The following is an 8,767-nucleotide window of genomic DNA, read 5'->3' on the forward strand; positions in this document are numbered from 1 at the left end:
CCACTCCTAGATATATACCCAAGAAAAATAAAAACTTGTGTCCACTAAAACCTTGTACACAAATGTTCACAGCAATATTATTCATAATAGCTAAAAAAAAAAGTAGAAACAACCAATCAATGGATAAATGGATAAACAAAATGTGGTATACTCATACAATGAAATATTTTTCTCCATGAAAATGAATGAAGGCTGACTATGGTGGCTCACGCCTGTAATCCCAGCACGTTGGGAGGCTGAGGCAGGCGGATCACCTGAGGTCAGGAGTTTGAGACCAGCCCGGCCAACATGGTGAAACCCTGTCTCTACTAAAAATACAAAAAAATTAGCTGGGCATGGTGCCAGGCGCCTGTAATCCTGGCTACTTGGGAAGCCAAGACAGGAGAATCGCTTGAACCTAGAAGGCAGAGGTTGAAGTGAGCCGAGACTGCACCACTGCACTCCAGCCTGGGCAAGAAGAATGAAACTCCATCTCAAAAAAAAAAAAAAAAAATGAAGTCCTGATACATGCTATATGGATTACCCTACAAAACATCCTAAGTGAAAGAAACCCATGATAAAAGGCATCTATTGTATTATTCCATTTACGTGAATTATCCGGAACAGGGGAATCCATAGAGACAGAACATAAATCAGTGGTTGACAGGGATGGGGGAAAATAGGGGTGACTGCTTAATGAATGCAAGATTTATTTTGGGGGTGATGGCAATGTTCTGGAACTAGGTAGTGGTAACGCCTGCACAACATTATGAATTTTCTGTTGGTAGGACAGCAGTAGAGGCCATGGGTCATGACAATCTTCTCACGTCAGTCAGCCGAGGCATCACCATCCTGTCCTTAATGGCCTTAGCAGGTCCGGGGGCTATGTGGTTCCCAATCCACGTGCAGGTGACAGTGTTGCAGGCATAGGGCCAAGGGCCAAGAACCAAGAGCCTGAGGGTACAAGCAACATGTACTCGGTGATTCAGGTGGGTAAGGAGAAGTATGCCACCTCAGTGTCAGAGGAGGAGGCCACCTTTGAGCTGCTGCTGCTACTGTACTTGGGCTTCGCCGAGGTGTACCTGCAGGACCTGCACCCAGACTAGGGGAGCAGGAAGATGCAGTGGTATGCCTTGAAATCCAAACCAGGAGAGAAGGATAAAGAGGAGAAATTGAGGTTGACATCCAGCTTATGAGAAACAACATGACTGCCAGTATGTTTGACCTTTTCATCAAAGACAAGCCTCGGAATCCATTTGGAAAACTTGAAGACAAGATCAAGGGGAAGAATATGGATAGTGCATCAGGTGCTGCCTCCAACATAGTCTCCAGCACTACACCTTCAGTCAAAAGTGATGATTAGTCTTCGTCCAAAGACAAGAAGGATCAAGACCTTGTTTTCCAAGTCTAATTTGCATAAATTTCCTGATCCATGATTGCCCTGCAGACATCAAAGCTAAAATGCTGCCTCAACTGGGAGACTTTCAGTCCCGGTGGGACAATGACAACAATGAGAGGGACTCCTCTTCAGCTTCAGATGTCATGTCTCACAAGACAACAGCAAGTACATATCTTAAGCAGCTAAACGAAATCAATGTCACCCTTCCCAAAATGGAAGGACTTTCCTTTCTTGGGGGTCTTCGGTCTATGAACGAAGTCCTTTCCCACTCTAATGTCTGTATCAATGGGAACCATGTTTAACTGGAGCAGCCAGAAGCCAAGGGTGAGAACAAGTATAGCAGTCCTTCTTCCTACCTGAAGCCCCAGGGCTTCAGGAAGAAACATTTGTTCTCATCTACCAAAAACCTGGCTGCTCAGTCTTGGAAGTAACCTGGGGAAGGAAGTGGGATGTCTCATGACAGGTGGCTCTTTGAGTCTTCTACCAAGAACTCTCTGAAGTCCATGTCTCTGCCATCCTACCAACCACTGTTCTGTGGGGCCATTAGAGAAAACATGGCTCCAGCAAACTTGGAAGCTGCAAAAGAAACCAAAGAGAGCGAGAAGCAGAATAACGAGAGTCTTCTTTGCTTTCTCGGGTGATGGGGAAGAAGGACATGGCTAAGAACAGTGAAGGTGAAAACCCTCTTACCATCCTGGAGAAGAAGGAAGGCATGCTTATGGAGGTCAAGCTGGGTAGCATGCTTCAGGGCCTGTTAAAGACCTTACGAGAAGATTGGAGAAAGATATTGCAGCTATTGTCTCCAGAAGGGGTAACTCCCTGAACCCCTTTGAAGATGTGCAGATCACAGAACCAAAAACTGACCCAGAATCCAAGTCTGAACAGAATCACCAATTCTCTCTGTGATGGCTCCAAAAACCAGAGCTGTCAAACCTTGACTTCATCCTGTGAAGCCAATGAACACAATGGCCACCAAGATTGCTATCTCTAGCTTGGGAACTGCCACCATCATCAGTGAGAACTTGAACAACAAGACCACGATCAAGAAAACCCCTCAGATTCTGCTTTTGCCTATGCACAGCTAACCCAGAATGAGCTTATCCAGCTGCTCCTCAAACAGAAGAAAACAATAATAATAATAATAAGAGGGATTTCCAGGATCCTGAGCTGGAAGACTATACTGACAACCTGCCAATCAGTCATGGAAGAAACCCCCACGCTCCACAGTCTGGCTCAGGTTAGCAAAAAATGCGGGAAAGATGTAAATCACCAGAATTAAACACGGGCATGTTTCCGTGAGTTTGTTTCCACCTGTTCTTGAGGTAAAGGACTCGCTATGCCTCATAACCAGCTAGCAGGTTCCGAATCACCATCTCCCTCGCATGTTATCTGGCAAGAGTCAATTCTACCAATTGAAGCCAGGTTAATAATTACAGTGAATCTTTTACCATGGGTCCCCAAGACTTTATTTTTAAATGCCACTGTGCCTTTAACTAGATTGTAAATATTTTATGGCCACCAGAGACGTGATCCTAAGTTCTGATCCTGAGCCAGAGGTCAGATGTCACAGGAGGTATTAATGTATTTCAACACTGAAGTTTTCTTTCTTTCATATTGAGATTTTTTTCAATATGTATCCTCCAGCTATTAAAACTTACCTGAGAAAGCTTTAAATAAGAAAAGGACCATGCAATAGTTGCTGTGTTACATACATGTACTTTCTCAGCTTTTGAGTAGCACAGGTGTGGCTTTTGGCTGCAGATGCTAAATTTTTGATACCATGTAAATGTACTCAACTTCTCAGACTTGGGTCCTGTTTTTAATTTTTTTTTTTTTTTTTATGGGAGCCAAAATGTTTAGAGAAAGCTTCTGGGTGTGCCTTTCAGATTTTGAACAAGCTGCCTTGTCTAAACATCAATTTCTACTACTCTCTAGCCTTAAAATGTGCTCTATTTAGATCCACAGGACCCTTCTACTGGTGATATGAAAAACAGAATACAGAAATTAAGAGAATCACTTTTTACTCAATTAGGGGAAGTAAGTCAAAGCCCTCCTCTTGCGACAGCAGATTTCCTGCGGGCCACCTGTTCAGCGCCTTGATAGGGGATAGGGTGATCAAAGCACTCACGAAAACAGTTCATTGAGGTATGGAATGTCAGAATTCCTTTGGCCATTTTCTCCTGACTCTTTGCTAGGTCCCCTGGTTTCCTTGGCAGCACTTCTTGGATGGAGGACAGGGTCCACCAACTTCTCAAGACATTGAGTCTTGAGACACAAGAAACCACAGACTTCAACCCTGAAGGGCCTAACTCTGTCCATATGTCTGTCCTTTGAATACTTCCTGTCCCTGCCTAAAAGGAAACCCAAATTGTTTCTAGGATACTGGTGAAGTTGTAGTGAGGGGCTTAATGCAGTTAATAATCTAAAAGCCAGCAGAAAACCAAAATGCCTCAGCCTTAAATGGTTGTTTCTTTTTTATTTTCCATAATGAATAGACTCACAGGCATTTTACCCCCTTATTATAAAATTGTGAAGAGAAAGAAGATGACACACTTTTGGACGCTGTATTTTATGTATTTATTTTTGAGACAGAGTCTTGCTCTCCTCGCCCAGGCTGGAGTGCAGTGGCACAATCACAGCTCACTGTAGCTTTGGCCTCCTGGGCTCAGGCAATCCTCCTACGTCAGCCCTCCAGGTACCTGGAACCACAGGTATATGCCACCATGCCCAGCTTTTTAAAATTATTTTTGTAGAGATGGGGGTCTCCCTATTTTGTTCAGGCTGGTCTTGAACTCCTGGGTTTAAGCAGTCCTCTCACCTCGGCCTCTCAAAATGCTGAGATTATAGGCATGAGCCACCACATGCAGCCAATTGCTATGTTTTTAAAACTAGATTTATAGACATATTTTTTAAAAGCTAGGGCACTTTTCCCCTTAACTAAAAGCACTAGTTCAGTTCTCATTTCATTGGAACTCACCTAAGACTGGAATTGGAATGTTTCCATGTTGCTCATTTTTTCTACAGGTTATGATAGAATCTCATTAAATCTTGACATCTCTCCCAGGGGAAGAATATCACAGGCCAGTGGTGTGAATGGGGTATGAGACGATAGCATTTACTAAATCAGTAATCTCTTTTATGTATGTTCTTGTTATATTGAGGTTAAGAGGCAAGATGATTGGCAGCAGAATTCTTCAGGATTTTGTTTGCTGTGGTATGGATTATATTGGAGCACCTTAATCTGAAGGATGAAACTGTGACTTGATTTATCTAATTAGCTTTTAATTACCTATAGCTATTTTATTTTATTCTCTCCTATAGTTTTGGGGACCACTGTAAACGTCTCTCAGATGACTTGTATTTTTGTAGTGCTATGAAATTTATTTACACACTTGAAAACTGTATATTCACTTGAACTCTAACAATGTACATGTATATGTATATATTTGCTCCACATTATGTTTTTTACTTTATATAAATGTATTTTTATTGTGATAACCCAAGTGTGCCATGGGGGCATGTGTACTCTTAATGGTTGGAGAGCTGGTGTGGAAAACTGGTGTGGAAACCCGCATTTTTCATTAGGGTGGTTGGCTTCGAGATATCTGCTGCTAGAAACTGGGGTGCGTGACTCAGTGTGAGAGGAATATCTGGGTGGAAGAGTGAATTCCTGTGCTCTGAAATGCCACTTGGGAACTCTGGAGAATGAAGGACAATTGACTTCAAGGTGTCTGGCTTCTGCCACTGCTGGAAAAAAATTCAGTTTATAGCATTTCTGCATTTCCCAAAGTAGATAACCTGGAGGTTATTCAATAAATAACTGTCCCCGAGGACTCAATTTTGGGGGAGGGATTATCTAGGAGAAGCTTTACCCTGCTCTGAGCCATCAGCAGAATTTGGTGAATTGGAGCACAGGAGAATCCTACAAATGGAGTATGTCTCAGGGCATACATCAGCTATACGAGAGAGCTGGGACTTGCCTCTAGCTTCTGCAGGCACTTACCTGATGGGCCCTGGGGGAGGGGGAGGGGTGGCCTGGAGGAGCCAGAACAACTCTTGGCCTCACCTCTCTGCTTCCAGAAAGAGTATTCGGGACTTGAGGGAAGCATCAGATTAAATACCAGTGAACAGTTCGAGGTCAACTTCGAGGTCAGCTTCCTGAAGTGTCAATCCTTTTCCCAATTGTTTCAATAACTCTTATTCCTTGCACTTTGGCAGATGTCCTGCCCTCCTCTTTCATTCCAGTATGTTAACCTCATCAAGGCAGCAAAGTGGAAGAGAAAGCAAGTCTGCCCTTTGCCATACTGAACAGCTATGGACCCTGAGGGGTAGTACACATGCCTGTAAGAATGAGATACAAGTGTGTGCTTTCCAGCTTTGCTAACAGTGGGAGTTCAAAGGCGCAGAGAGGGAGGAAGGTCCATGACACTCAGCCACATAGTGTAGGGAGGCAATTTAATATTAAGTGATGCACCATCCTCCCTCCCTAGGTGCCTTCTCCCAATCAAACTTTTTCCTTTTTTCAAGAATGACTAATTATCCCTCAAGAACAATTAATTATCCCTCAATTGCCTTAGGTGGAGAACTTAACTCCTAGAAGCCACATCAACCAACCTCAACTCTGGTTTGTCCATATCTACTGTGTGAGCTACTTAACTGACTCCTCCTCTCTCCAACTGAAGGATCACCCAGTGTTTTTTGGATTATAGAATTATTATTTCCTGCTTTGTTACTTTGGGAATTTTTTATTTCTTTTGTTTGTTTTTATTTGTATGTGTTTTTTTTTCATTTTTTCTTTTTGGAGACAGGGTCTCCCTCTGCACCCAGGCTGGAGTGCAGTGGTGCAATCATGGCTCACTACAGCCTCAACCTCCCAGGCTCAAACAATCTACTCACCTCAGCCACCCCAATAGCTGGAGTCTTGCTGTGTTAGCCAGGCTGGTCTTGAACTCCCAAACTCAAGCAATCCTTCTGCCTCAGCCTCCCAAAGTGCTGGGATTATGGGTGTGAGCTGCCGCACCTGGCCACGTTTTAAGAAGTAACCTGGGCTCAGTGCAGTGGCTTGCGCCTGTAGACGCAGCACTTTGGGAGGCCTAGGTGGGTGGATCTCTTGAGCCCAGGAGTTTGAGACCAGCTTGGGCAACATGGCAAAACCCTGTCTCTACAAAAAGTAAAAAATTAGCCAGGCATGGTAGTGCATGCCTGTTGTCCCAACTACTCAGGAGGCTGAGGCAGGAGGATCACTTGAGCCAAGGAAGTTAAGGCTGCAGTGGGCCATGATCACACCACTGTACTCCACTCCCATCCAGGTTGGGTGACAGAGTGAGAGAAAAAGGAAAGGAAAAAGGAAAAAGGGGGGAAAAAAAAGGAAAGGAAAAAGGGGAAAGAACCTACAACCTCACAGGTTTTTCTTTTTGTTATTGTTGTTTTTGAGGCAGAGTCTCACTCTATCGCTCAGACGAGAGTGCAGTGGTGCGATCTCGGCTCACTGGTACCTCTGCCACCGAGTTCAAGGGATCCTCCTGCCTCAGCCTCCCAAGTAGCTGGGATTACAGGCATGCACCACCACACCTGGCAAATTGTCATAATTTTTTGTGAAGATGCGGTTTCACCATGTTGGCCAGGCTGCCTAGGTTTTGTTTTTAAGAAGTAACCTGAAATTTCCTACAACACTGAATAAAGTGGTACTACTTCCCCCCACCACCCCTCCCCCAAAAAACAAACAAACAACAACAAAAAAAGCCATGAATTTTCTATGGGAATGAATATACCTTAATAAAGAAAATCAAGCAATACAATGGGCTACAATGACTGACTAAGAAAAACACATGATTATCTTAATGGATACAGAAAAAGTATTTAACAAAATTGAAATATCAACTCATGATCTTAAAACAATTCTGAACAATCTAGTAATCGTAGGAAATTTTCTTAAACTGATAAAGAATATCTACAAAAAACCTATAGCTAACATCATACTTAATGAAATACTAAACGCTTCCCCCCAGCCACACTAAGATCAGAGACTTGGCAAATACGTGTGCTCCAAACACTCCCCTTTAACTTCTTACTGCAAGTCTTAGCCAATGCAGTATTTCAAGAAGACATAAAAGGCAAGCAAATTGGAAAGGAAGAAATTAAACTATCCATATTCACATGTAAATAGTAAACTATACAGACACCACTGTATGTAGAAAATGCCAAGAAATATACATAAAAGTTCATATAATAAATGAGTTTAGCAAAGTTGCAGGATACAAGATCAACATACCAAAAGTGACTTTCAGATGCATATACCCCTATTTGGTGTTCAATCACATCAGTGTGTTCTCTCTATAAAAGATGATGCTATTAATATTCCCACTCTGCCCTTCCTACAGACTTCCTCTTCTGTCCCCATATACTTTATATTATCAAGGTAAAAATTGTTACCTTTACCTTTACATTTACATCGTCCCAATTGTCAACATTTTTAATCATTGTGTTGTCTAAATGTGGTTTATTAAATTGAAAAACAATAAACGCCATTACATTTTTAAAAAGTGATTTTATTTCTATATACTAGTAATGAATGTTTGAAAATTTAAAAACCACTACCATTGACAACAGTAGAAAATATATAAAATATTTGGTATAAATATAAAATATGTCCAGGATCTGTATGCTGAAAGTGGAAAAAAAAGCAAGACCAAAATAAATATACAGCTATATCATGTTTGTGGCCTAAAGACAAAATATTGTGAGGATGTAAATTTTCTTCAAATTCATCTATAGTTCTAACTCAACAGATATACTAGCAGAATTTTTTATAGGAAGCAACAATTCTAAAATTTCTGGAAAAGCAAAGTAGTAATCAACACGATTTTTGAGATGGACGAAGTTGTACACACTATCTAATTTTAAGACTTCCTATAATTAGGAAAGTGTGGTATTTGTGAATGGATAACAATGGAACAGAATAGGCAGCCCAGAATTAGACCCAAACAAATATAATCAATTGACTTTTTGACAGAAGTGCAAAAGCAATGCAATAAAAAAGAAACAATCTTTTCAACAAATGGTACTAGAACAATTAGATAGCCATATTTTAAAAACTGAACCTTGACCCATAGCTAAACTTTATACAAACCTTTATTCAAAAAGTATCATAGATATAAATGTAAAATTTAAAACTATAAAATTCCTGGATGAAAATAATATATAATCTTCATGACATTGGGTTAGACAAGTGTTCTTACATTGCACATCAAAAGTAAAAAAATTGATAAAGTGAATTGTATCAAAATTAAAATTTTTGCTCTAAAAAAGTCAGTGTTCAAAGAATGAAAAGACAAGTCACAGACTAGGAAAATCTATTTCCAAATAATGTATCTGACAAGGGATTTGTAT

General features: G+C 41.3%; 1 pseudogene; it reads left to right on the forward strand.

Moving 5' to 3' along the window:
* Positions 1 to 837: 837 nt before the first annotated feature.
* On the forward strand, positions 838 to 2,657 carry LOC134729776 (rab11 family-interacting protein 1-like; annotated as a pseudogene).
* The last annotated feature ends 6,110 nt before the right edge of the window (positions 2,658 to 8,767 follow it).

The sequence above is a fragment of the Pan paniscus genome, chromosome X (genome assembly GCF_029289425.2).
Source record: "Pan paniscus chromosome X, NHGRI_mPanPan1-v2.0_pri, whole genome shotgun sequence".
In the NCBI taxonomy this organism is placed as follows: domain Eukaryota; kingdom Metazoa; phylum Chordata; class Mammalia; order Primates; family Hominidae; genus Pan; species Pan paniscus.